The sequence below is a fragment of the Oncorhynchus nerka genome, linkage group LG14, assembly GCF_034236695.1.
Source record: "Oncorhynchus nerka isolate Pitt River linkage group LG14, Oner_Uvic_2.0, whole genome shotgun sequence".
Lineage (NCBI taxonomy): Eukaryota > Metazoa > Chordata > Actinopteri > Salmoniformes > Salmonidae > Oncorhynchus > Oncorhynchus nerka.
In genome coordinates, this window is record NC_088409.1 from 32746705 (window position 1) to 32773250 (window position 26546).

Here is a 26546-nt window from a genome sequence, read left to right on the forward strand (position 1 = left end):
GCTCATGGTTGCACTGCCACCTACAGAACACCTTACAGAACAGTGTACCAGCAGAGAGACTCATGGGCTGCCACCAACAGAACATGGTGTACCAGCACTCAGGCTCATGGTTGCACTGCCACCTACAGAACACCTTACAGAACAGTGTACCAGCAGAGACTCAGACTCATGGTTGTGCCACCTACAGAACATTACAGAACAGTGTACCAGCAGAGAGACTCACATACAAAGCCTGACAAAAGGCACAACTCAGGCCTGCATGTACAGAACACCTTACAGAACAGTGTACCAGCAGAGAGTGTGTGCACTGACAGAACAGTGTACCAGCAGATGGTTGCAGACTCAGGTGCACTGTGTACACAACAGTGTACCAGCAGAGAGAGTGTGAGAGAGAGAGAGAGAGAGAGAGAGAGAGAGAGAGAGAGAGAGAGAGAGACTGTTCTCGGTTGGCCTGGCCGAGTCTGTCTGTTACCCATCCCATGTCCGTCCTTCCTGAACTCCTGCTGTGTCCAGGTGTTGCTCTGGTCAGCACAAGCTTCCCTTCATTACTGCCCAATTGGCCATTCAACAGCTCTCTCACGCATCTACCGAATGTGTGTGTGTGTGTGTGTGTGCATGTGAACGAAAAAAGGGAGCTGTTTCAGCCACTCCCCCAAAATCACGTACATGATTAAATAATGAGTTTAAAATACAGGTGAAATAGAGTCCATGTACTTTGGGCTTTTATTTTGAAGTCACGTGTCAAGAAGAAACTATTCCCACCTACGAATCATTTTAGTAAGATTTGTCTAATTAGATTACGTAGGGACGTAGAACTATCCCTGCACTGACGCTGGTTGGTCATGTAAATAAACTCAAGACGTCTTTTTATATCGTTTTGCAATAGGGCATTGTACGTTCAAGGCTCATGTGATACATGGGATAATCACATTTTCGAATTGTGACAAAATAACTGAAAGCCTATGGCAATTATTAACATATTGGGATGTTAAATCATTCCAACGAGGATTCGGAGGAGGACGATGAGGAGAGAGGGCATTTTTTCTCTCTGGTTTCATACCAGGTAGGCCACGTGTTCTAAGTTATCATTTAGCATTTCCAAATACTCACATTTATATTGCCAAAAAGATACCCTATAAAAACATACATATTTTACATTTATTTACATCGTCTTCTGAATTTTTCTGGGCGCTTTGTACTGTATCAGGGCGACTGTTGAGATGTATCTTTACACTAGATGGCGCTCTAGGTATTTTGGATACAGTTTTACTTTAAGTGGTTTAACCATTTCATCATCATATTGCGACATCATCTGCAGCTACCGCGGGAATGTAGTTTTTGACACCAAATAGGTGTTGTTTTTTGTACGAAAAATGTATTTATTGTAATTGTCATTTTGTTCGGTCGAGATCCATCTCACCGGTTATTTCATATGTCTGATATTATGGACATATTTGGGCGTTTTGTTGTGAAATTGCTCTTCCGGGTGCTAGCCAGTTAGCTAGCTAAATTACTCAACTAGTGTCACTTCAGGGAAATGTGTTTCTTGTGACACAACGGAAAAATAATTTCACAGTGGTTCACAACCCCAAGAGTTTATCCTTTATTGCCGTGTGTTAATCGAAGGCTCGTCTTATACAGGATTCTTTCAGAATTTGGCCTGCTTTCGAAGAGTCGCGATCTGTGAGGGCTGTTCTTCCATGTTGTTTCAGGCAGCATTGAAGCCTGGCCACAGTCTGATGGACTGGATCCGTGTGGCTAAGAGTGGCCGGGACCTGACAGGGATGAGAGGTAGACTCATAGACGTCACAGAGGAGGAGCTGCAAAAACACAACACACGGGCGACTGTTGGACCTGCATACGAGGTGACACAAGCTAGGCTTATACTGTATACACACACACACACACACACAACACTGGTCCTGGCGTTTTGCAGGTTTTTGTTTAAGCCCAGTACTAACACACTAGATTTAACTAATCAAGGGCTCAATGCCTCTCCAGGGCTAGAGTTGGAGAAACTGTGCTATTACTTAAATTGTTCAGGAAAATAAATGTGAAAAGTACACATACACACACAGTAGCCACATACTATCTGTACACATACATACACATACATTCTTCTCTCCACCTTCCGTAGTCCTAATTGAATGATTCCTCACAAAACCCAGACAAGACAAATGCCATGATTTGGGGGATTTTTACGAAATGTAATCCATAGAATAGTCCTTTCAAGGAAAGATTATATTTGATATTTGTATCTAAAAGCATAATTGAGAAATAGTTCATCAAAGGTGGCATATTTATTACATTTTGCCTTGCCCAGGCCTCCTTTAATAGCCAATAATGTTTAACCTGTCAATGCTGCAATACAAAGCAAAAATGTGTTTCATATGAAGCTTTACCACTTGCTCTGTAATATGAGTAGTATTTTGATTTCACAAAAAAATGTATTGCATTCGTTTATGAGTATTTAATCATACAACATGAATATAGAAAATGTTTAAAAATGCAATATGTTGTTGAACATTATATACACTACGGGCATATCAAAGTTCCAGACTGGGATCTCTGCTAGTTTTATAGTTATGGCCCTTTTAAAAAAATTGTCTTAGTTCAGCATTGTAACCAATCACAGCCCTCCTTTTACTTGTATCATTGCACATCCTGCAAATCACCATTTTGAATCATTTTTCAAATTCACTCTTTTGTTAATGCTTACAAATTGGGTCATAACTCTTAAAGTAGCAGAGATCCCACTCTGGAACTTTGCTAAGCCTGTAGAGAGTATTATGTTCAACAGTATATTAAAACATTTGCCAATTTCAATATCATGTTTATATGTTTATATTTTTCAATACTCATAAGTTAATGTAAAGAAAAAGTTATTGAAATAAAAATACTACTCATATTACAGAGAAGGCGGTATAGCTTCATATGACACCAATGTTTGCTTTGTAGCACCTACAGATGAACCACTATGGAGTCTTAAAGGAGGCCTAAGTTAGGACAAAATATGATAACTTTGATAAATAATTTCTCAATTATGGTTTTAAATACAAATTTCAAGTCTGTCAACAATCCTTTCTCCAAAGGACTATTACAGTGCATTTTGTTACGTTACAGCCTATTTCTATAATGGATTACATAGTGAAATGGGTTTGAAGAAATGTTTACAAATGTATAAAAAAATATAAGACATATCTTATTTAAATAATTATTCAGACCCTTTTCCTATGAGGCTCAAAATTGAGCTCGGGTGCATCCTGTTTCCATTGATCATCCTTGAGATGTTTCTACAATTTGATTGGAGTCAACCTGTGGTAAATTCAATTTATTGGACATGATTTGGAAAGGCACACACCTGTCTATATGAGGTCCCTCAGTTGACAGTTCATGTCAGAGCCAAAACCAAGCCATGAGCTCGAAAGGAATTATCTGTGGAGCTCCGAGACAGGATTGTGTCGAGGCACAGATCTGGTGATTGGTACCCCAAAAAAGTCTGCTGCATTGAATGTCCCCAAGAACACAGTGGCCTCCATCATTCTTAAATGGAAGAAGTTTGGAACCACCAAGACTCTTCCTACAGCTGATCGTCCGGCCAAACTAAGCAATCGGGGGGGGGCTTTGTCACCTCCCTGACCAAGAAACTGATGGTCACTCTGTGGAGATGGGAGAACCTTCCAGAAGGACAAACATCTCATCAGCACTCCACCAATCAGGTCTTTATGGTAGAGTGGCCAGACGGAAGCCACTCCTCAGTAAAAAGCACATGACAGGCACTTGGTGTTTGCCAAAAGGCACAGAAAGGACTCTCAGACCATGAGAAACAAGATTCTCTGGTCTGATGAAACCAAGATTGAACTCTTTGGAGTTCATCTGGAGGAAACCTGACACCATCCCTACGGTGAAGCATGGTGGTGGCAGCATCATGCTGTGGGGATGTTTTTCAGCCGCAGGGACTGGGAGACTAGTCAGGATCAAGGAAAAGAGAGATCCTTGAGGAAAACCTGCTCCAGAGGGCTCAGGACTTCAGACTGGGGCGAAGGTTGACCTTCCAACAGGACAAAGACCCTAAGCACAAGGCCAAGACAACGCAGGAGTGGCTTTGGGACAAGTCTCTGAATGTCCTTGAGTGGTCCAGCCAGAGCCCGGACTTGAACTCGATCAAACATCCCCGGAGAGACCTGAAAATAGCTGTGCAGCGACGCTCCCCATCCAACCTGACAGAGCTTGAGAGGATCTGCAGAGAAGAATGGGAGAAACTCCCCAAATACAGGTGTGCCAAGCTTGTAGCGTCATACCCAAGAAGTCTCAAGGCTGTAATCGCTGCCAAAGGTCCTTCAAAAAAGTACTGAGTAAAGGGTCTGAATACTTACATAAACGTGATATTTCAGTTTTGTATTTGTAATACATTTGTAAGCATTTCTACAAACCCGTTTTTACTTTGTAATTATCTGGTGTTGTGTGTAGATTGATTAGGGAAAAAAACACGTAATCCATTTTAGAATAAGGCTGTGACGTAACAAAATGTGGAAAAAGTCAAGGGGTCTGAATACTTTCCGAAGGCACTGTATATGGATTACATAGAGTGAAAATCCCCCAAATCATGGTCTTCTTTTGTCTGTGTTTCGTGAGGAATCACTTCCGGAAGAAATCTAACACATTTCATCCTCTCATTTACACATGTGCGTCATTGAGATTAAATGCACTCTTTGGTAGTCATGGAGTGGGTTCATTTGTCAAAGGACATTGAGTAATAAAGCTTAATTGAATTTGCTGTGAAGGAAGATTATGCAGGCTTTAGTGACTAGGACTCTGTCCACTTCTTGTGATTCAGAGCAGAACAGGGGTGCCCTTCCTTCCGTTGTATTCATCTCTTTTTCTCTTCCCTCCCTATACCTCTCTCTCTTACCCAAACTCATACACTCACATATGCTTGGCATACAGCAATCATTTTTTATGACTTATTTGATAATCAGTCCTTATAACAACACCCAGCAGCAGCATTAGGTTGTAGAGAATAAATATGCAATCACACAACCATATGCTGATGCCATTATCATCATGTCTCATTGTTATTCATGTTTTCAGATTTGTTGATCACACTCATCAGCACTCCCATAGGGATGTGTGATGAAGGCATTAGCTAACCAATTTAATATCAGTAGGCTATAAGACAGTTATTGGCGATTATATACACAAATGAAGGTTCCCTGTGGTGTACATACCTTCTCCTCTCATACACAGTGTTTTCCTTGAGACTGTGTCTGTTCTCAGTGTCAGTAACTCACCTGGCTACAGCGTGGCTATGTCCTTATGTTGGGAGGAAAATGTTGTGTTTGTTGGGATAATGTCTTTGAGTAGGGCATGTGTCTTTATGTTCCGAGAAGGATTTCTATAGAAAGCATTGGAGGCTGGGCACAGCCTTCAACTCCCCCTCAACACCATACATTACAAATAGTTCAATCATAGTTTAATCATTCATAAGCATTTCTTTGAATGTATTTGCTGATTTCACTGTTATATTTGTCGGTGTGAGTGGGCCCGCATACACGAGTTCGCCCTAATATACAGATATTTAATGCATTTTTTTTTTATTGTGAATTGCTTATTTAGCAATTTACAATTAAAAATGTATTGTGAATTTTGTGAGCATTTTGAGAATAAATACTGTTATTTCCTGTGTGTGTCTCAGGCATGGTTTATAATGTAAGCCTCTACATGGATTTCCACCCTGGAGGAGAAGAGGAACTGATGAAGGCAGCTGGGATAGACAGAACAGACCTTTTTGACCAGGTCAGCTCTCATTGGACTTTCCCGAGTTAAAGGACTACCTTGGAAGTTCACATGTTAAAACACACAAGTTCAAAACATTAACGCACATGTGTGTTATGATGCCGTGTGTGTCTAAGCTCTTTTGCTCACTTTCTCCCTTTGTCCCTGAATCTGTGGCCATATGAGCAGATCCACCGGTGGGTGAACTATGAGTCCATGTTAAAGGAGTGTCTGGTAGGGAGGATGGCTCTGAAGGTCAGCACTGCTCTCAAAGGTACAGTAACACACAATCCCTCTGTCTAAGGACTTTAATGCACCGTAGTCTCTCTTTCATGCAGGATGTTTTTTGACCCTTTCTAATTTGTCTCCACTGCTCAGTCTGTGATAAAGGACAGCATCACTCATTTAAATGGTAATGTACAAAACAACAATAAGAATAATGCACTAAAAGCCCTTCTGTACTGTCTGGTATTTGTGTGTGGGTGTTCTATATTCTGTGTGGCTGAAATCAGAATCCTTAATCTTGTCTCTCTCTCTCTCTCTCTCTCTCCTCAGGTCTAGCCCCCCCTCCTCCGCCCACCTCCATGCTCCCTCCTGCTTTCCTCACCCCTCCCTCACCCTCCTCATCACTGCAACCCTCAGCCGCCCCGCCACCACCCCAACCCAGGTACGCCCGGCCCAGGTACACTCACAAAACAACAAGAACAACTGTTATGATATTGAGAATGGTGACAGACTGGATGATGTGAGGTGTGATAGATATATGTGAGAAGGTAATGAACATACTGTATCTGTAAATTTTTATTTTTTAGGTTTGACTGGTTTCAAACTGATGTCACAGTCAATATTGTGGTTTACACCAAACGGAAGGTAAACATCCCCACTTTGCACATTTTAAATGGCAAGATTTGAGTGAAATGTGAGCCAGAACGTGCAGCAATTGTTCTTTAACCTCACTCCCCCCCCTCTTTTCTCTCCCCTCTTTCCTTCTTCTCCCTTATTTTCTCTCCACTATTTTACCCCCTCTCCTATCTCAGCTCCCCAGCTCTGGCTGTACCATAGTTGACCTGCAAGATGGTGTTCTACGGGTGGAAGTTCTTCTGGGGAAAATGTCCTAGATGCTGCGTCAACGTAAGTCGCAGCTTCCTTTGACTGTCCACTATGCCAGGGAGCTGTTATCTGACATGACTTGTCGTAGCCGCCTCTTTCAATCTCCTTTCTTTTATCCATCTATTACAGCCATACTCTCTCTCTTTCTCCCTAACCATCCTGTACTAGGGGTGTGAACTTTAAACCAAGTTGGCATCGTTAACCGAAAAACTATGTTTATTATTATTATATTTTTCTTATTTCCTCACATAAAATGTAAATCACAGTGCAGTTATCACACCTAGCACTAACAGGTCCCGATCATCATCATCATAAAGGGAACATGCCTAACGCAATAATGCTGTAACTTTAGTAGGAGGAGATATGCATCTTTCAAATGATTTGCCACGGATATAACGCGCTGTGAACTTCATCGTCGTTAACAGTTGGGAAAATGACAGGGACGTGGCAGCAGCGAAGTCCTGTATGGCTCCAAGGCAAGCGTTGAAATCACTAAGCAGTGTACCGATACTAGGAAGTAATTTACTGGAATTAGCTTTGTTTCCCCATCACTAGGTACCAGTGCTGGTGTAGGCCTCGATAAGCATGTTGTTTGTGCAACGTTATCTTCTAACTCAGAGGTGAATAGGTGAAGCATGAATATGTTAGCTAGCTACATTAGGTAAAACAACTGTGACGCACTTTGATACAGCTACGGCCAGATGTGATTTTCTTTGCAGGTTAGGAGAGTGTTTTTTGCTAACCCTAACCCTTTTCCTAACCTTAACCTCAGTCTCCTAACCTGCTGCATGAATTCTCCTAATCTGCTGCGTAAATTCTCCTAATCTGCTGCGAAAAAGTAACTTCTGGTCGTAGATGTATCGAAGTGGCATGAAAACGGTGTTTCTCGTGAAGAGGACACAACAAAGCCTATTCCCCGTCAGGAAACTCAGGAAACTAAAACGATTTGGCATGGGTCCTGAGATCCTCCAAAGGTTCTTCAGCTGCAACATCGAGAGCTGACTGGTTGCATCACTGCCTGGTACGGCAATTGCTCGGCCTCTGACCGCAAAGCGCTACAGAGGGTAGTGCGTACAGCCCAGTACATCACTGGGGCTAAGCTGCCTGCCTTCCAGGACCTCTACACCAGGCGGTGTCAGAGGAAGGCCCTAAAAACTGTCAAAGACCCCAGCCACCCCAGTCATAGACTGTTCTCTCTGCTACCGCATGGCAAGCTGTACCGGAGTGCCAAGTCTAGGACAAAAAGGCTTCTCAACAGTTTTTACCCCAAGCCATAAGACTCCTGAACAGGTAATCAAATGGCTACCCACACTATTTGCATTGTGTGCCCCCCCAACCCCAAACCCTCCTTTCACGCTGCTGCTGGAAACACTGACCAACACTTCGGTTCCTACCCTGTCAATGGTTCCTCCCTGGCAGGCTTATTCATTTGTTGTCATGTCAAACAACAATGTATTCAAGGTGCTGCCCACTATATTCCAACTATAGTCATTGTATTCCAGCAGTTCACCAATTAACCAGGCCTATATCTTTTGACCATATTATGCAGCCTTGCATGGCACAGTGTGGAAATTATAACAAAAGTGCAGGAAAGGTATGAAAATGCTGAACATTATTTTTGTTTGAAGTTGGATTGAACAGTATAAAACAATCAGAATGGAGAAAGACCCATTGAAATCACTTATAATTTGTGTTGCCACCCTAGGATCACTCACTACTCTTAAAGCATATTTAGAACTTTTATTATTCAAAAACATAAAATACTTTCATACTGTCAAAAATGTGATATTTTGGCCATATCGCCCAGCCCTGAAAGGAAGTCCCATGTACTGACCCCTCAGAACATGGAGGCACACAGCAGAGATCCTAAGAATGTCATGAACTACCATTGTTGCTGAGTGGGTGCAGCAGTAAGGTGAGGGCTGTCTGGTAACTACAGGGGAGAACAACTGCCACCTCGCATTGAGGATTTCAAGTTAAAGGCCAACTGTAATACTGGAGGCATTGTTTCCAGAAAACAGGATCCCCATTATAGCGAATGGGGAAATGGCGATCTTTCTGGTCAATATTCATGGTTATATTATAAAATAACTGAGCACGACCATGGTACCAATAATTGATCCTATTTCACCAGATGTATGTCCTTGAACCGATTAAAATCGCACACAGAAGGATAATTTACAGTTGAAGTCAGAAGTTTACATACACCTTAGCCAAATACATTTAAGCTCAGTTTTTCCACAATTTCTGACATTTTATCCTAGTAAAAATTCCCTGTCTTAGGACAGTTAGGATCACCACTTTATTTTAAGAATGTGAAATGTCAGAATAATAGAAGAGAGAATGATTTATTTCAGCTTTTATTTCTTTCATCACATTCCCAGAGGGTCAGATGTTTACATACACTCAATTAGTATTTGGTAGCATTTCCTTTAAATTGTTTAACTTGGGGTCAAACTTTTCGGGTAGCCTTCCACAAGCTTCCCACAATAAGTTGGTTGAATTTTGGCCCATTCCTCCTGACAGAGCTGGTGTAACTGAGTCAGGTTTGTAGGCCTCCTTGCTCGCACACGCTTTTTCAGTTCTGCCCACAAATCTTCTATGGGATCGAGGTCAGGGCTTTGTGATGGCCACTCCAATACCTTGACTTTGTTTTCCTTAAGCCATTTTGCCACAACTTTGGAAGTATGCTTGGGGTCATTGTCCATTTGGAAGACTCATTTGTGACCAAGCTTTAACTTCCTGACTGGTGTCTTGAGATGGTGCTTCAATATATCCACATACTTTTTATTCCTCATGATGCCATCTATTTTGTGAAGTGCACCAGTCCTTCCTGCAGCAAAGCACCCCACAACATGATGCTGCCATGGTTGGGATGGTGTTCTTCGGCTTGCAAGCCTCCCCCTTTTTTCTCCAAACATAACGATGGTCATTATGGCCAAACAGTTATATTTCTGTTTCATCAGACCAGAGGACATTTCTCCAAAAAGTATGATCTTTGTCCCCATGTGCAGTTGCAAACCGTAGTCTGGATTTTTTTACGGCTGTTTTGGAGCAGTGGCTACTTCCTTGCTGAGCGGCCTTTCAGGTTATGTCAATATAGGACTCATTTTACTGTGGATATAGATACTTTTGTACCTGTTTCCTCCAGCATCTTCACAAGGTCCTTTGCTGTTGTTCTGAGATTGATTTTCACTTTTCGCAAGTACGTTCATCTCTAGGAGACAGAACGCGTCTCCTTTCTGAGCGGTATGATGGCTGTGTGGTCCTATGGTGTTTATACTTATGTACTATTGTTTGTACAGATGAACGTGGTACCTTCAGGCATTTGGAAATTGCTCCTAAAGATGAACCAGACTTGTGGAGGTCCACAATTAGTTTTCTGAGGTCTTGGCTGATTTCTTTTGATTTTCCCATGATGTCAAGCAAAGAGGCACTGAGTTTGAAGGTAGGCCTTGAAATACATCCACAGGTACACCTCCAATTGATTCAAATTATGTCAATTAGCCTATCAGAACTTCTAAAGCCACGACATCATTTTCTGGAATTTTTCAAGCTGTTTACAGGCGCAGTCAACTTAGTGTATGTAAACTTCTTGACCAACTGGAATTGTGATACAGTGAATTATAACTGAAATAATCTGTCTGTAAATCAAATCAAATGTATTTATATAGCCCTTTGTACATCAGCTGATATCTCAAAGTGCTGTACAGAAACCCAGCCTAAAACCCCAAACAGCAAGCAATGCAGGTGTAGAAGCACGGTGGCTAGGAAAAACTCCCTAGAAAGGCCAAAACCTAGGAAGAAACCTAGAGAGGAACCAGGCTATGTGGGGTGGCCAGTCCTCTTCTGGCTGTGCCGGGTGGAGATTATAACAGAACATGGCCAAGATGTTCAAATGTTCATAAATGAGCAGCATGGTCAAATAATAATAATCATAGAAAAAGAAATCTGGTTGATATCCCTTTCACTGCTCAATACGCAGAGGTTTCTAAATAAGAGTCACTTCCTGATTGGGTTTTTCTCAGGCTTTCGCCTGCAATATCAGTTCTGTTATACTCACAGACAATATTTTTACAGTTTTGGAAACTTTAGAGTGTTTTCTATCCTAAGCTGTCAATTATATGCGTATTCTATTAACTGGTCCTGAAAAATAGCCTGTTTACTTTGGGAATGTTATTTTTCCAAAAATGAAAATAGTGCCCCCTAGTTTCAAGAGGTTAATGAGAGGAGGCAGCACTGAGCTAGCCTGCAACGTCACTTAGACTAGCTCAAACTGCACATGCAATGTTTCCAAAAAGTCCTCAATGAAGCAAATGGTGACTTGCTGAAAATACACTTTCTGATCTTCAAATGCTCCACTGAGCATTCTCATAGGAAACAATGGGGTGATGTCATTGATGGCTTTGTCCATATCTTTTACAGTCTATGGGTTGCCATGACTGCGGTAGTTTTAACAGCATTGCCCGCTGGCGGTCATATGCAGCACCATATCTGCATTGTGAATAGTTTTATGATTTTCTTTCTTATTGTTTAAACAATAAAAATTGCAGTTTTAACGTTAAGATTTTTTAAAACATTTGTCACAATGCTATTCTGTACCCTAGTTAGGGCTGGCACAATTACCTTTACCCTCTAACTGATGAATACCCCCTTAAAAAATGTACGTACATTTATTTATTTATTTATTTTGGTGTTGAACGAACAGCTGACTGAAGACGGGACGGCCGACATTTGTGCGGTTGAGTCCATTTCTGCCGGAACATGGACTTTTAACAATGTGATGAAACTTTTGTCTTTGGTTGCATAGGCAATGACCCCCCCCCCCCCCCCCCCCTCCCCGCAGCACTACACAGCACTACACAGCACTACACAGCACATGCAGTCAGGAGCGAAGAGGAAGAGAAAATGTGCGTCAAATATATATTTTTTTCCCCCTAATTCTTCTTATTGTTTGCTATTTGAACGGTTGTTACTGTGACCATGGTCATTTTGACTGGCCAATTATCGTCATCTAAAATTCCATGACCATCACAGACCTAGTCCATTATCGGCTGTAATTATATTATTAATTGCTCTCAAGGCTTATTTCTCCATCTGTGTTCCAGCCTGGAGGACTTGACACAATTAGTGTCCAGTGTTTATCACTGGCTTATTAATGTTGGAGGGAAATATTGACTGTGTCAACCAGAGGAAATAAACACTGTGCCCATTTCCACTAAACCCTCTATATCGCTATCACCCTCTATATCTCTATCACCCTGTCTGTCCCTCTCTTACTTCTGTCTCTCTTTCCTTCTCTATCTCTCTGTAAATGGGGAGATGCGTTTGATTTATATTAATTTCTGGTAAACAACTCACTAGGAGGCTCCCTTTTTCAGGTCTAGCCCAAGAAGAAGATGGAAGCGTTTTCTGGTAAGGAGAACATTTTATGGTCTCATGTCTTTTCATAAGCTAAAGCTGACTAACTGTTAACGTTTACCAACTCCCTCCCTCCCCATCTTTCTCCTTCTCGCTCCAATACATCTTTCCTTGATTCCTCACGGCCTCACTCCTCACCTTCTTCTCAAAAGGCTTGAGAGGAGAATGTAAGAGGGGAGGGACCTTGTACTTTCTCCTCCAATGCGTTTTGAGAAGGACGCAAGGAGAGAGGAAGTGAGGAATCGAGAAAAGACGAAAGAAAGAGCCAGAATGCCATTTCAGACACATCCAAAGATATGTTTATCCATCCGTCTTCTGAATTGATTTTATTACCTTCCCCTATTAACCAAAATTACATGTTAGTTATTCACTCTCTCTGCAGCGATCTTCTACAGGGAGTGTATGTTAGTTTCTAAGACGGAGGTCACACACGACACCTGGGTGTTCCGGTTACAACTCCCCCTAGGGACACTCATGCACGTGCCAGTTGGGAAACACAACTACCTCAAGGCCCTCATCCAAGGTAAGGCCTAGCCTATAGATCCATGCTAATGCTAACGCTACATCTAGGCTAGAGCTAATCCCATAGCAGCCCATGCGATCCATTGCTAGTGCTTGTGCTATGCTACATTTTTTACATTTTATTTAACCTTTATTTATACATTCTTTTCTCATTGAGATAAAATCTATTTTTCAAGCAAGACCTGGTCCAACAGCAGCAGGGGGAACAACGTTTCAGACAAAACAACTTAGATACACTAACACAGCATTGAATAAAACTATAGACACACATACTGTACAACTATTACATAAAGAAACACAAATGTCATAACAAAAGTAAACAGCTGTCCTAAAGACAATTACACGCTTCTATGATATTTACGTCGCCAAGTGTTTAAACTCCACCAACATGACTAGATTATCACATTTTTAAATGTTCAGGAGAGAATTCCAGGACCACTGAGTTGAGTAACTTTTTCCACCATGACCTATTCTAATTCTTGGTACTGTGAAAAGTAAATGAGAATGTGACTGTAATTTATATATATTTGCTGACCTGATTTAAAAAAACAAACAGATAAAGTGGCATTTTACCCAAAATGGCCTTATAAATCAGTTTATACCGGTGTTTAACCCTACGCAAGGTCAATGACAACCAACCAACAGCACTGTAGAGACCACAATGATGTGTTCAATGTTTTTGATTGGTAATGAACCTGAGGGCTGCATGCTATACTGAATCAATTGTTCTCAGGGTAGTGGTTGAAGCCTACATCTATATATATATATAACATCACTAAAATCTAAAACCACCAGTAATGTACATGGTACCAGCTCCTTCCTGGCCTCCAGAGAAAAACCATCCTTATGAAATGTGTAGACATTTGGCTAACACTATATCTGGGCTACCGCTAATCCCATAGCATCCCATGTAATTCATTGCTAATGTTAATGCTATATGTGTAGACAGTGACTTGGTGAAGCCCTACACGCCAGTCGAGGAAACACTGGTACCAGCTACACTGGACTCCACACAGGGGACTGCAGCCACTGACATCTTCCTCATGATCAAAGTCTACCCAGATGGAGTGTTGACTCCACACCTAAACAACCTCAACATCGGTAAGTCTGAGGCCCCCAGTAAACCTCACTGTTACAGCTAAGTGGGTTGTTCAAATCAAATGTTATTTATCACATACACCGAATACAACTGGTGTAGACTTTACATTGAAATTCCGAACCTTTCCCAAAGATGCTACGTTTAATTATATATATATATATATATATGTATATAATATAGTTTTAAATAGTAACGAACAAAAGAGGAATCAAATAAAATACCCCAGAATGGAGCTATATACAGGGAGTACCAGATCAATGTGGAGCTATATACAGGGAGTACCAGATCAATGTGGAGCTATATACAGGGGGTACCAGATCAATGGGGAGCTATATACAGGGAGTACCAGATCAATGTTGAGCTATATACAGGGAGTACCAGATCAATGTGGAGCTATATACAGGGAGTACCAGATCAATGTGGAGCTATATACAGGGAGTACCAGATCAATGTGGAGCTATATACAGGGAGTACCAGATCAATGGGGAGCTATATACAGGGAGTACCAGATCAATGGGGAGCTATATACAGGGAGTACCAGATCAATGTGGAGCTATATACAGGGAGTACCAGATCAATGGGGAGCTATATACAGGGAGTACCAGATCAATGTGGAGCTATATACAGGGAGTACCAGATCAATTGGGAGCTATATACAGGGAGTACCAGATCAATGGGGAGCTATATACAGGGAGTACCAGATCAATGTGGAGCTATATACAGGGAGTACCAGATCAATGTGGAGCTATATACAGGGAGTACCAGATCAATGTGGAGCTATATACAGGGAGCACCAGATCAATGTGCAGAGGTACGAGCTACTTGAGTTTGATATATACATGAAGGCAAGGTAAAGAGAGTAGGCACCCGGATAGATAATAATACGAGTAAAGTAAAGAAATATAAGGTTGTTAGTGAGTAGGTTGTGTGAGTTTTGTTTGTGTGTGCGTGCGTGCGTGCGTTTGTTTCTGTGTGTGTTCATGTGCTGTGTGTTCATATGTAAGTGGAATAGTCATATATAGAGGTCAAGTGTACGTCAATCTGCAGGTGGTTTAGCCGCGCTGTGGAATACTAATGTCTCAGATAAGTGAGCAAGGTTGGCAACAACAACAACATGAAATAAAAAATAGCATGTCAGAAACCGGAGGGAAGTTCATTTTTCTTCCAACCAGGATTGATTAGATAACCTTTTGTTTACCATAAACTCATTTACATGTTTGACTGCTGCCTACACAAGTAGACTAGGTGACAGAAGTTCTTGACTCCTGTGTGTGGATTCAAATAAAAAACAAGCATTGATTGTGATTATGATAGGGTACTGCATTTACATGACCGTTAGTAATAACATGATGATGACGTTAACATTCACAGGGAGGACTATACTCTTACCATTGTGATTAGGGATATACTTATGATTAATAGTAGCACTTTGCAATTCTAGTCTCATTATGTATTTTGAGTATTAAATGTCAGATTATAATATTGGAACCAGCAATTATGGACAATTATCAACTTTTATATTCAAGTAGATAATTGTATTTTTACATGAAATGGGAACATTTGGTAGTCATTTTACGAGCAGAACGGCACTGTCAGGAGGAGAAGCTTCATTTCCAAACTTTGTTTTTGAGATAGGTGTGTCACCAATGCTGTTGTATTTAGTATGTATGTCATAGCTAATATTCAAAGATTCATTACAAGCTCAAGGGGCCACACAAGCTCAACTCTATGACAATGACTGTGGTCATTTGCATGACAATTAACAGTTTCCTAAAATTCTGTAATCGTCACAGCCCTAGTTGGACCCTATCTTTTTTCCTCGTCTCTCTCTTTCATCCTGTATCCTTTTGTCACCTCTCTCTCTCTCTCTCTCTTTAAAAAAAAATATATATATATACTGCTCAAAAAAATAAAGGGAACACTTAAACAACACAATGTAACTCCAAGTCAATCACACTTCTGTGAAATCAAACTGTCCACTTAGGAAGCAACACTGATTGACAATAAATTTCACATGCTGTTGTGCAAATGGAATAGACAACAGGTGGAAATTATAGGCAATTAGCAAGACACCCCCATTAAAGGAGTGGTTCTGCAGGTGGTGACCAGACCACTTCTCAGTTCCTATGCTTCCTGGCTGATGTTTTGGTCACTTTTGAATGCTGGCGGTGCTTTCACTCTAGTGGTAGAGTGAGTCTACAACCCACACAAGTGGCTCAGGTAGTGCAGCTCATCTAGGATGGCACATCAATGCGAGCTGTGGCAAGAAGGTTTACTGTGTCTGTCAGCCTAGTGTCCAGAGCATGGAGGCGCTACCGGGAGACAGGCCAGTACATCAGGAGATGTGGAGGAGACTGTAGGAGGGCAACAACCCAGCTGCAGGACCGCTACCTCCGCCTTTGTGCAAGGAGGAGCAGGTGGAGCACTGCCAAGAGCCCTGCAAAATGACCTCCAGCAGGCCACAAATGTGCATGTGTCTGCTCAAACGGTCAGAAACAGACTCCATGGGGGTGGTATGAGGGCCCGACGTCCACAGGTGGGGGTTGTGCTTACAGCCCAACACCGTGCAGGACGTTTGGCATTTGCCAGAGAACACAGATTGGCAAATTCGCCACTGGCGCCCTGTGCTCTTCACAGATGAAAGCAGGTTCACACTGAGCACATGTGACAGTCTGGAGATGCCGTGGAGAACGTTCTGCTGCCTGCATCATACTCCAGCATGACCGGTTTGGCGGTGGGTCAGTCATGGTGTGGGGTGGCATTTCTTTGGGGGGCCGCACAGCCAGAGGTAGCCTGACTGCCATTAGGTACTGAGATGAGATCCTCAGACCCCTTGTGAGACCATATGCTGTTGCGGTTGGCCCTGGGTTCCTCCTAATGCAAGACAATGCTAGACCTCATGTGTCTGGAGTGTGTCAGCAGTTCCTGCAAGAGGAAGGCATTGATGCTATGGACTGGCCCGCCCGTTCCCCAGACCTGAATCCAATCGATCACATCTGGGACATCAAGTCTTGCTCCATCCACCAACGCCACGTTGCACCACAGACTGTCCAGGAGTTGGCGGATGCTTTAGTCCAGGTCTGGGAGGAGATCCCTCAGGAGACCATCCGCCACCTCATCAGGAGCATGCCCAGGCGTTGTAGGGAGGTCATACAGGCACGTGGAGGCCACACACACTACTGAGCCTCATTTTGACTTGTTTTAAGGACATTACATCAAAGTTGGATCAGCCGGTAGTGTGATTTTCCACTTTAATTTTGAGTGTGACTCCAAATCCAGACCTCCATGGGTTGATACATTTGATTTCCATTGATCATTTTTGTGTGATTTTGTTGTCAGCACATTCAACTATGTAAAGAAAAAATATTTAATAAGAATATTTCATTCATTCAGATCTAGGATGTGTTATTTTAGTGTTCCTTTTATTTTTTTGAGCAGTGTATATATATTCATACATCAGCAGAAGTAGGCACTATTCAGATAAATAAATTATGGGGGGGGGGGGGGGATTGCTCAGCTCCCAATCCAAAGGATTGATGGTGTAATTAGTTTCTATTTAAAATCTCATAAACAGGTTGTTTTATCCCATCTATCATCTCGACCCCTCTTCTCAGAGTCCAGCCTTCTACATAGTCAGGGTGCCAGAATATAACCCTTCTTTCCTTTCCACCTCCAATGAATCAGATTCCCTGGCCTTTGTCTTGTGTTTTGTCCTCTTAACAGTGGAATCAATACAATCTAAATCCATGACCTTCTCCTTACTGGAAAAGTAATTGTCCTACCAGTCCATCTGCACAGAAGTGGACAGGAAAATAGATGTTTCTTTATCTTTCTGTGTAAACTACACTCAGTGACATGGCTTCAGGCTATGTAATTGTCCTAATCTGGCCCCCATTACCTGAATATATCCTAGTGTTGAGTGATGTGTGTGCATGTCTGGTTGCCTGGCGATGCTGGCCCAGCTGGCCCAGCTGCTACATTGGGACAGATGGAGGTTGTTTATTTCCCAGTCAGTCAGTTAAAGAAGAAAAACATTCATTACATTTACATTTAAGTCATTTAGCAGACGCTCTTATCCAGAGCGACTTACAAATTGGTGCGTTCACCTTAAGACATCCAGTGGAACAGCCACTTTACAATAGTGCATCTAAATCTTTTAAGGGGGGGGGTGAGAAGGATTACTTTATCCTATCCTAGGTATTCCTGAAAGAGGTGGGGTTTCAGGTGTCTCCGGAAGGTGGTGATTGACTCCGCTGTCCTGGCGTCGTGAGGGAGTTTGTTCCACCATTGGGGGGCCAGAGCAGCGAACAGTTTTGACTGGGCTGAGCGGGAACTGTACTTCCTCAGTGGTAGGGAGGCGAGCAGGCCAGAGGTGGATGAACGCAGTGCCCTTGTTTGGGTGTAGGGCCTGATCAGAGCCTGGAGGTACTGAGGTGTCGTTCCCCTCACAGCTCCGTAGGCAAGCACCATGGTCTTGTAGCGGATGCGAGCTTCAACTGGAAGCCAGTGGAGGGAGTGGAGGAGCGGGGTGACGTGAGAGAACTTGGGAAGGTTGAACACCAGACGGGCTGCGGCGTTCTGGATGAGTTGTAGGGGTTTAATGGCACAGGCAGGGAGCCCAGCCAACAGCGAGTTGCAGTAATCCAGACGGGAGATGACAAGTGCCTGGATTAGGACCTGCGCTGCTTCCTGTGTGAGGCAGGGTCGTACTCTGCGGATGTTGTAGAGCATGAACCTACAAGAACGGGCCACCGCCTTGATGTTAGTTGAGAACGACAGGGTGTTGTCCAGGATCACGCCAAGGTTCTTAGCGCTCTGGGAGGAGGACACATAAAAAAAAAAGAAAAACATTCTCCATTACAACGGTACCATGTGCCTTTCACTGATATACAGTACATTTAAATAACACCTAATAACAAAGACTAGCTGTACAGTACGAACAGAAACCTCATGAAAGAGGAAATGCATAGCTGATGGTAGGGAATGAACAGACACTGTATTCTGTATTCATTATTAAAGCTATCCTGATTTTGTACTTCGTTTAAAAAACAAACATGTGTTATCTGTTTTTGCTTATTCTTAGTTTTTGTGGGGTTTCTCAGCTTAATGGGTTCCCTGGTTGCCTAGGTGACCACCTGTCTGTCAGCAGCCCGGATGGTCCATTCAGTCTCTGCCTCCTGCGTGAGGTCACTCACCTCTACCTGTTAGCAGCCGGCACGGGGTTCACGCCCATGGCTCGGGTGATCCGATTGGCCCTCCAGGACCTGGGCTCACTCAGGTGAAATACACTGTCATGGATCCACCCAGAAACAACCACTAGTGTTGCCCCTTCCCCCTAAGCACTTCATGTAGATATGAAAGACTTGGAAAGGTATAAGCAGTATGGAAAATATTCTGCCTATCCTGTCAAATATACTGCTGTATTGTTGATCCCGTTTTTTCCGATATGTTATGCAGAGTATTTCATTTCTACTTGTGACTGAATAGAAACTGAAGGAGGCTGTACTCTGACTGCTGTGCTATTGCAAGGCTGTCATTGTTCTCTTTCTGAGGATGTGAATACATTGTAAAGGACAAGGCTGTCATTGTTCTCTTTCTGAGGATGTGAATACATTGTAAAGGACAAGGCTGTCATTGTTCTCTTTCTGAGGATGTGTATACATTGTAAAGGACAAGGCTGTCATTGTTCTCTTTCTGAGGATGTGAATACATTGTAAAGGACAAGGTTGTCATTGTTCTCTTCCTGAGGATGTGAATACATTGTAAAGGACAATGATGTCATTGTTCTCTTTCTGAGGATGTGAATACATTATAAAGGACAAGGATGTCATTGTTCTCTTTCTGAGGATGTGAATACATTGTAAAGGACAAGGATGTCATTGTTCTCTTTCTGAGGATGTGAATACATTGTAAAGGACAAGGATGTCATTGTTCTCTTTCTGAGGATGTGAATACATTGTAAAGGACAAGGCTGTCATTGTTCTCTTTCTGAGGATGTGAATACATTGTAAAGGACAAGGTTGTCATTGTTCTCTTCCTGAGGATGTGAATACATTGTAAAGGACAAGGATGTCATTGTTCTCTTTCTGAGGATGTGAATACATTGTAAAGGACAAGGATGTCATTGTTCTCTTTCTGAGGATGTGAATACATTGTAAAGGACAAGGATGTCATTGTTCTCTTTCTGAGGATGTGAATACATTGTAAAGGACAAGGATGTCATTGTTCTCTTTCTGAGGATGTGAATACATTGTAAAGGACAAGGATGTCATTGTTCTCTTTCTGAGGATGTGTATGTCATTGTTCTCTTTCTGAGGATGTGAATACAAGGACAAGGCTGTCATTGTTCTCTTTCTGAGGATGTGAATACATTGTAAAGGACAAGGCTGTCATTGTTCTCTTTCTGAGGATGTGAATACAGTAAAGGACAAGGCTGTCATTGTTCTCTTTCTGAGGATGTGAATACATTGTAAAGGACAAGGTTGTCATTGTTCTCTTCCTGAGGATGTGAATACATTGTAAAGGACAAGGATGTCATTGTTCTCTTTCTGAGGATGTGAATACATTGTAAAGGACAAGGATGTCATTGTTCTCTTTCTGAGGATGTGAATACATTGTAAAGGACAAGGATGTCATTGTTCTCTTTCTGAGGATGTGAATACATTGTAAAGGACAAGGATGTCATTGTTCTCTTTCTGAGGATGTGAATACATTGTAAAGGACAAGGCTGTCATTGTTCTCTTTCTGAGGATGTGTATACATTGTAAAGGACAAGGCTGTCATTGTTCTCTTTCTGAGGATGTGAATACATTGTAAAGGACAAGGCTGTCATTGTTCTCTTCCTGAGGATGTGAATACATTGTAAAGGACAAGGATGTCATTGTTCTCTTTCTGAGGATGTGAATACATTGTAAAGGACAAGGATGTCATTGTTCTCTTTCTGAGGATGTGAATACATTGTAAAGGACAAGGATGTCATTGTTCTCTTTCTGAGGATGTGAATACATTGTAAAGGACAAGGTTGTCATTGTTCTCTTCCTGAGGATGTGAATACATTGTAAAGGACAAGGATGTCATTGTTCTCTTTCTGAGGATGTGAATACATTGTAAAGGACAAGGCTGTCATTGTTCTCTTTCTGAGGATGTGAATACATTGTAAAGGACAAGGCTGTCATTGTTCTCTTCCTGAGGATGTGAATACATTGTAAAGGACAAGGATGTCATTGTTCTCTTTCTGAGGATGTGAATACATTGTAAAGGACAAGGATGTCATTGTTCTCTTTCTGAGGATGTGAATACATTGTAAAGGACAAGGCTGTCATTGTTCTCTTTCTGAGGATGTGAATACATTGTAAAGGACAAGGCTGTCATTGTTCTCTTCCTGAGGATGTGAATACATTGTAAAGGACAAGGCTGTCATTGTTCTCTTCCTGAGGATGTGAATACATTGTAAAGGACAAGGCTGTCATTGTTCTCTTTCTGAGGATGTGAATACATTGTAAAGGACAAGGTTATTCTGACGGCGTTAGATCTTTGTGTGTTCTAGGAAAACCAAGCTGATGTTCTTCAACGGACAGGAAAGAGACATCCTGTGGCCTCGCTGCTAAAGATGAGAGGTGTGTGGTCATTCTGAGGTTGGCTGCGTTAGATGTCAGCAAGACTGAATCTAATCATTAGCGTGTGTGTGTGTGGTGTGTGTGTGTGTTCGTTCTTGCCTGCTCCAGATGTCTATGATTGCATGTCTTCATGGTGTGTGACTACTCCCCATCATTACCATATTGACTAGATTCTCATGTGAACCATTACCTGTGAAGCAGCATTAACACGTACATGTTGTCTTGCTGCTAGGCTAGGCAGAGAATGTTCTCTCTCGTGATCTCTGTCAGTGTACAGTATGTTCTGATGGATCCGTCTGTCAATTGGTAAGGCAGAAGATACATTTGTTTCTTACATTCTATGGTTCCAGGTGGAGTATGTTCTGTCAGAGCCATGTGATAGAATAGAACCTATGGTTCCAGGTTCCAGGTGGAGTATATTCTGTCCGAGCCGTGTGATTCCTGGACAGGCAGGAAGGGGCTGTTTGAGGCCTCCATGCTGACTGACTTCCTGGTTAGACCTGAGGGGTCAAAGGTCTTTGTGTGTGTGGCCCCTCAGCCTTCACCGAGCTGACTGTGGGGTGAGTGACGCTCCACACCCCTCTACACACTCCAGTTAGGCATTTAGCCAGACGGCAAGTAGCCTAGTGGTTAGAGCGTTGGACTAGTAACCGAAATGTTGCAAGATCGAATCCCCGAGCTGACAGGGTAAAAATCTGTCGTTCTGCCCCTGAACAAGGCAGTTAACCCACTGTTCCTAGGCCGTCATTGAAAATAAGAATTTGTTCTTAACTGATTTGAATAGTTAAATAAAAAAACATTTCTAAATATAGAGGCCATGCTGTATGTTTTGATGTTAATGTTGATTTAGTAGATTCAAGCTATTTCAGGCTATGTAGTGCAAGTAAGTTAACTTGTATAACATTGGATAACTTTTCATAACTTTTCCCGCCTTTAGGCTTTCTGACTCCTCTCACTTCTCTCAATCTCCCTCATCTCTTTCTCAGGTTGGTGAGACAGCATTCAGTGAAGAGGAGTTTCATGAGTTCCAGGGCCGAGTGTCAGTCTCAGACCTGATATATCTCAACCTCACAGCCTGAGGTGTCAACGGGACTGTGTGTGTGTGTGTGTGTGTGTGTGTGTGTCTGTGTCTGTGAGTGAGAGAAAGAAGACAATTTGTGAGAGTGTCTGGGAGAGAAGATATGTTGTTAGGCTGAAGGCCAATGTGTTTTTTGGCACAATGTTTTTCTATGCACTGTAGACTGAACTGATGGATCTGACTCCTGTGGTTAGCAGCGATGCCAGAGACCCACAGAGGCTCTTTGAATCTGGAAGGAAAGCAGCTCTGTCTCTCTCTCTCGCTCTCGCTCTCGCTCGCTCTCTCTCTGGAACACGGATGGACAGTCATTCTCTCTGGTCGCTTAGGATGTGACCGCTGGGCTCTGAGCTGGTGAATCACACACAAAGGATGAATGCCCAATTACTCAGCAGCACTGAACCCTCAGGTCAACATCATCAGCTCTATGTCTGTACCAGAGCTTTTTGAACCATCCTGTCCTTGTACACTCCTCTGCTCTGACCACAGAGAGAGAGGTCTGGGGTTGTTTATGAGAGGTCACTACCATGACCACAGAGAGAGAGGTCTGGGGTTGTTTATGAGGAGTTCTGATCATTAAATCTTACTTTTGTTGAAGAAGTAATGAGAATTTCCAACCTGCTGTTGGCATATACCCTCCTACAGAGAGTTATTATTATTTAGATAGCTGTTCTGGCTGTGCTGCTGCTGTTCTGTCTGTTCTGCAGCCTGTGGTTCTGTTTGAGAGAGACTGATGGTTAAGCAGACCAGTCTTCAGAATCAGTACTTTTACTCTCTCTCCCTCTTCTCGATCTCTCGCTCTTTTATCTCTCGCTCTCTCTCTCCCCTCTCTCTCTTTCCCCTCTCTCTTTCTCTCTCACAGGTTGATGTTGTAGTACTCACAGTAGGTGATACATACCAATGGGAATACATTACGCAATACATTACACACCTATGTAAATGTATTTAAATAATGAAATGATATTTTTATGAAATGTATTTATTTAATTCATTAATACCTCGAGCCCACAGTGAGTAAGTGTTTGATGCAGTTAAATGATTCTAAAATGCGTCTGGGAACCCTGACCGTGCGTCCGTGACCGTGAAATACATGAGGTTGGTAAAGGCACCAACTATCGTGATTTCTCCTCGTGGAACATCAAACTGCCAGACCGAACTATGTCAATCCTGCAGAGTTCTATGAGATAGTTTTATGCTATGAGTGCTCCCTCTGATGTAGCTCCGCTATTAACCTAATAAGAGGGGCTCTTATCTGGCCGTTTCCAGCTGCAGTCAGTCCATCTGCCTCTTTAGATGTATCCTTTCAGATGTCATTACTGAGTCAATCTGGGTGAAAATGGAACAAATTGTCCATGAAATTGAAGGTGTATTTTCATGAAATCTCGTAGATGTCGTTTTGGAGGAAGAAACCTTTATTTTGGACATTGGTATCTATTAAGGATGTCCATGAATGTATGCGATCTTGGCCTTTTCCATTTTTTTCTCTAATTTGTACTCTCTAGATCGTATGGAAGGTGCCATTTAAAAACCAAACCCTGCGTGGCATTTACGTTTTAATAACATCAAAGTACATCATGTCATGGTCATTTTCTTTTTTTCACACAAAATGAATTTCAGCATTTCTTACCACTGAACATAATCATTTCAAAGATCACACCTGTCAATGTAACACACATGCCATGCTACGTGCAATACTACAAGTCAAGCTTCTATGGATGAAAAGTACTTGATGAAAGTACCCGTTTGTTTTTGTCATGCGAAACAATGACTGAAATGTGTTGGGTTCTGGTTTTTAAAGAAATACACAAGCTGATTATTTCGATTGGTTTTGTAGCTCATCTAATGTTGATCTAACCACATCTCTTTTAATACATATCCAGCTCTGTACATCATGCACATTATAACTAGCATGTCAGTCGTATGAGCTGTCCTGAAGCAAATGAAAAGATGCACTGTGTTGAGATTCAGAGCCCTGGTTCTATTGTGTTGTTTCTGGCTGAAATGTACTACAGTAAATTAATTATTTAAATCCTTCAACTCAGGGAAGAGGCAATTCAAATGTGCAGGGGAATGATATCACAACCACACCAGGAAGTAGAGGATTTTAAATACTTACACTGAAAGACACATATGCAAAGCTGCAATTATCCACGGAAAAATACACCCTGCAGTCTCTCTTGCTCACTCTCTGTGTCTCAGTCTGTTTCTCTTCGCCCCCCCATCTGCCCTCCGGACCGTCTATACACACACACAGTGTTATCTTAGTAAATGGCATCATGTTGGTGGCCAGCCCTTCCCTGTAGGAGTAAAGGTTCCCCACCCACTAGGCAATATGTTGAAATTGCATGTCTTGGCAGATGAAAATCAAAGGTCTCCATAGATGAAAAACACTGTGTGTGGCTCTGATTCTCAATGAGCTTTACGGTATCTACCTTCAGGAGGGGGTATAGAGTCTGTCAACGGGAGTGTAATAGCTTTGGCATTAGGAATTCTAAGTGGTTAGCTTCATTGGAGGGGAAGTGGCTTCACAGGGTGAGGGCATGTTCTAAGTTGTACATGGTGTACTTTCAAGGGAAATAATGGAGAGGTGAGGTCACATTGATATCTACATCTGTTGTCATGGCATTACAGATACATTTCAGTGAATTTGGTTTTACTGATATGACATATGTAGTGCAAATAGGATGTTGTCCCAGACAGGTGAGAAAGCCCCTTTCCAGTCTAGCAGCAGCAGCTCTATGATTGACTGAAAGCAGAGGGGAATTGTGGAGGTGAGGTGAATACCAGTACTTGACACACAGAGTGGTGCTTGAGACTGGAGTGGCAGATCTGTCGTCTGCCACCACCACCACTAACATTACTCACCGTCACCACCTCCAATAACTGCTGCTGCATATATTGATCTTGGTTGGGCATTACAAGCCTCCATTCACTGTAGTAGCCTGTCAACTATGTGTCTGTCTATCCCTGTTCTCTCCTCTCTGCACAGACCATACAAACGCTCCACACCGCGTGGCAACCCTAATCTGGTGGTCCCAGCGCGCACGACCCACGTGGAGTTCCAGGTCTCCGGTAGCCTCTGGAACTGCCGATCTGGGGCCAACAAGGCAGAGTTCATCTCAGCCTATGCCTCCCTCCAGTCCCTCGACTTCTTGGCACTGACGGAAACATGGATCACCACAGATAACACTGCTACTCCTACTGCTCTCTCTTCGTCCGCCCACGTGTTCTCGCACACCCCGAGAGCTTCTGGTCAGCGGGGTGGTGGCACCGGGATCCTCATCTCTCCCAAGTGGTCATTCTCTCTTTCTCCCCTTACCCATCTGTCTATCGCCTCCTTTGAATTCCATGCTGTCACAGTTACCAGCCCTTTCAAGCTTAACATCCTTATCATTTATCGCCCTCCAGGTTCCCTCGGAGAGTTCATCAATGAGCTTGATGCCTTGATAAGCTCCTTTCCTGAGGACGGCTCACCTCTCACAGTTCTGGGCGACTTTAACCTCCCCACGCCTACCTTTGACTCATTCCTCTCTGCCTCCTTCTTTCCACTCCTCTCCTCTTTTGACCTCTCCCTCTCACCTTCCCCCTACTCACAAGGCAGGCAATACGCTCAACCTCATCTTTACTAGATGCTGTTCTTCCACTAACCTCATTGCAACTCCCCTCCAAGTCTCCGACCACTACCTTGTATCCTTTTCCCTCTCGCTCTCATCCAACACTTCCCACACTGCCCCTACTCGGATGGTATCGCGCCGTCCCAACCTTCGCTCTCTCTCCCCCGCTACTCTCTCCTCTTCCATCCTATCATCTCTTCCCTCTGCTCAAACCTTCTCCAACCTATCTCCTGATTCTGCCTCCTCAACCCTCCTCTCCTCCCTTTCTGCATCCTTTGACTCTCTATGTCCCCTATCCTCCAGGCCGGCTCGGT

The 26546-nt window shown here is 42.7% G+C and overlaps 1 pseudogene; it reads left to right on the top strand.

The window, feature by feature from the left end:
- Window positions 1-1292: 1292 nt before the first annotated feature.
- Window positions 1293-24802, top strand: LOC115142154 (cytochrome b5 reductase 4-like; annotated as a pseudogene).
- The last annotated feature ends 1744 nt before the right edge of the window (window positions 24803-26546 follow it).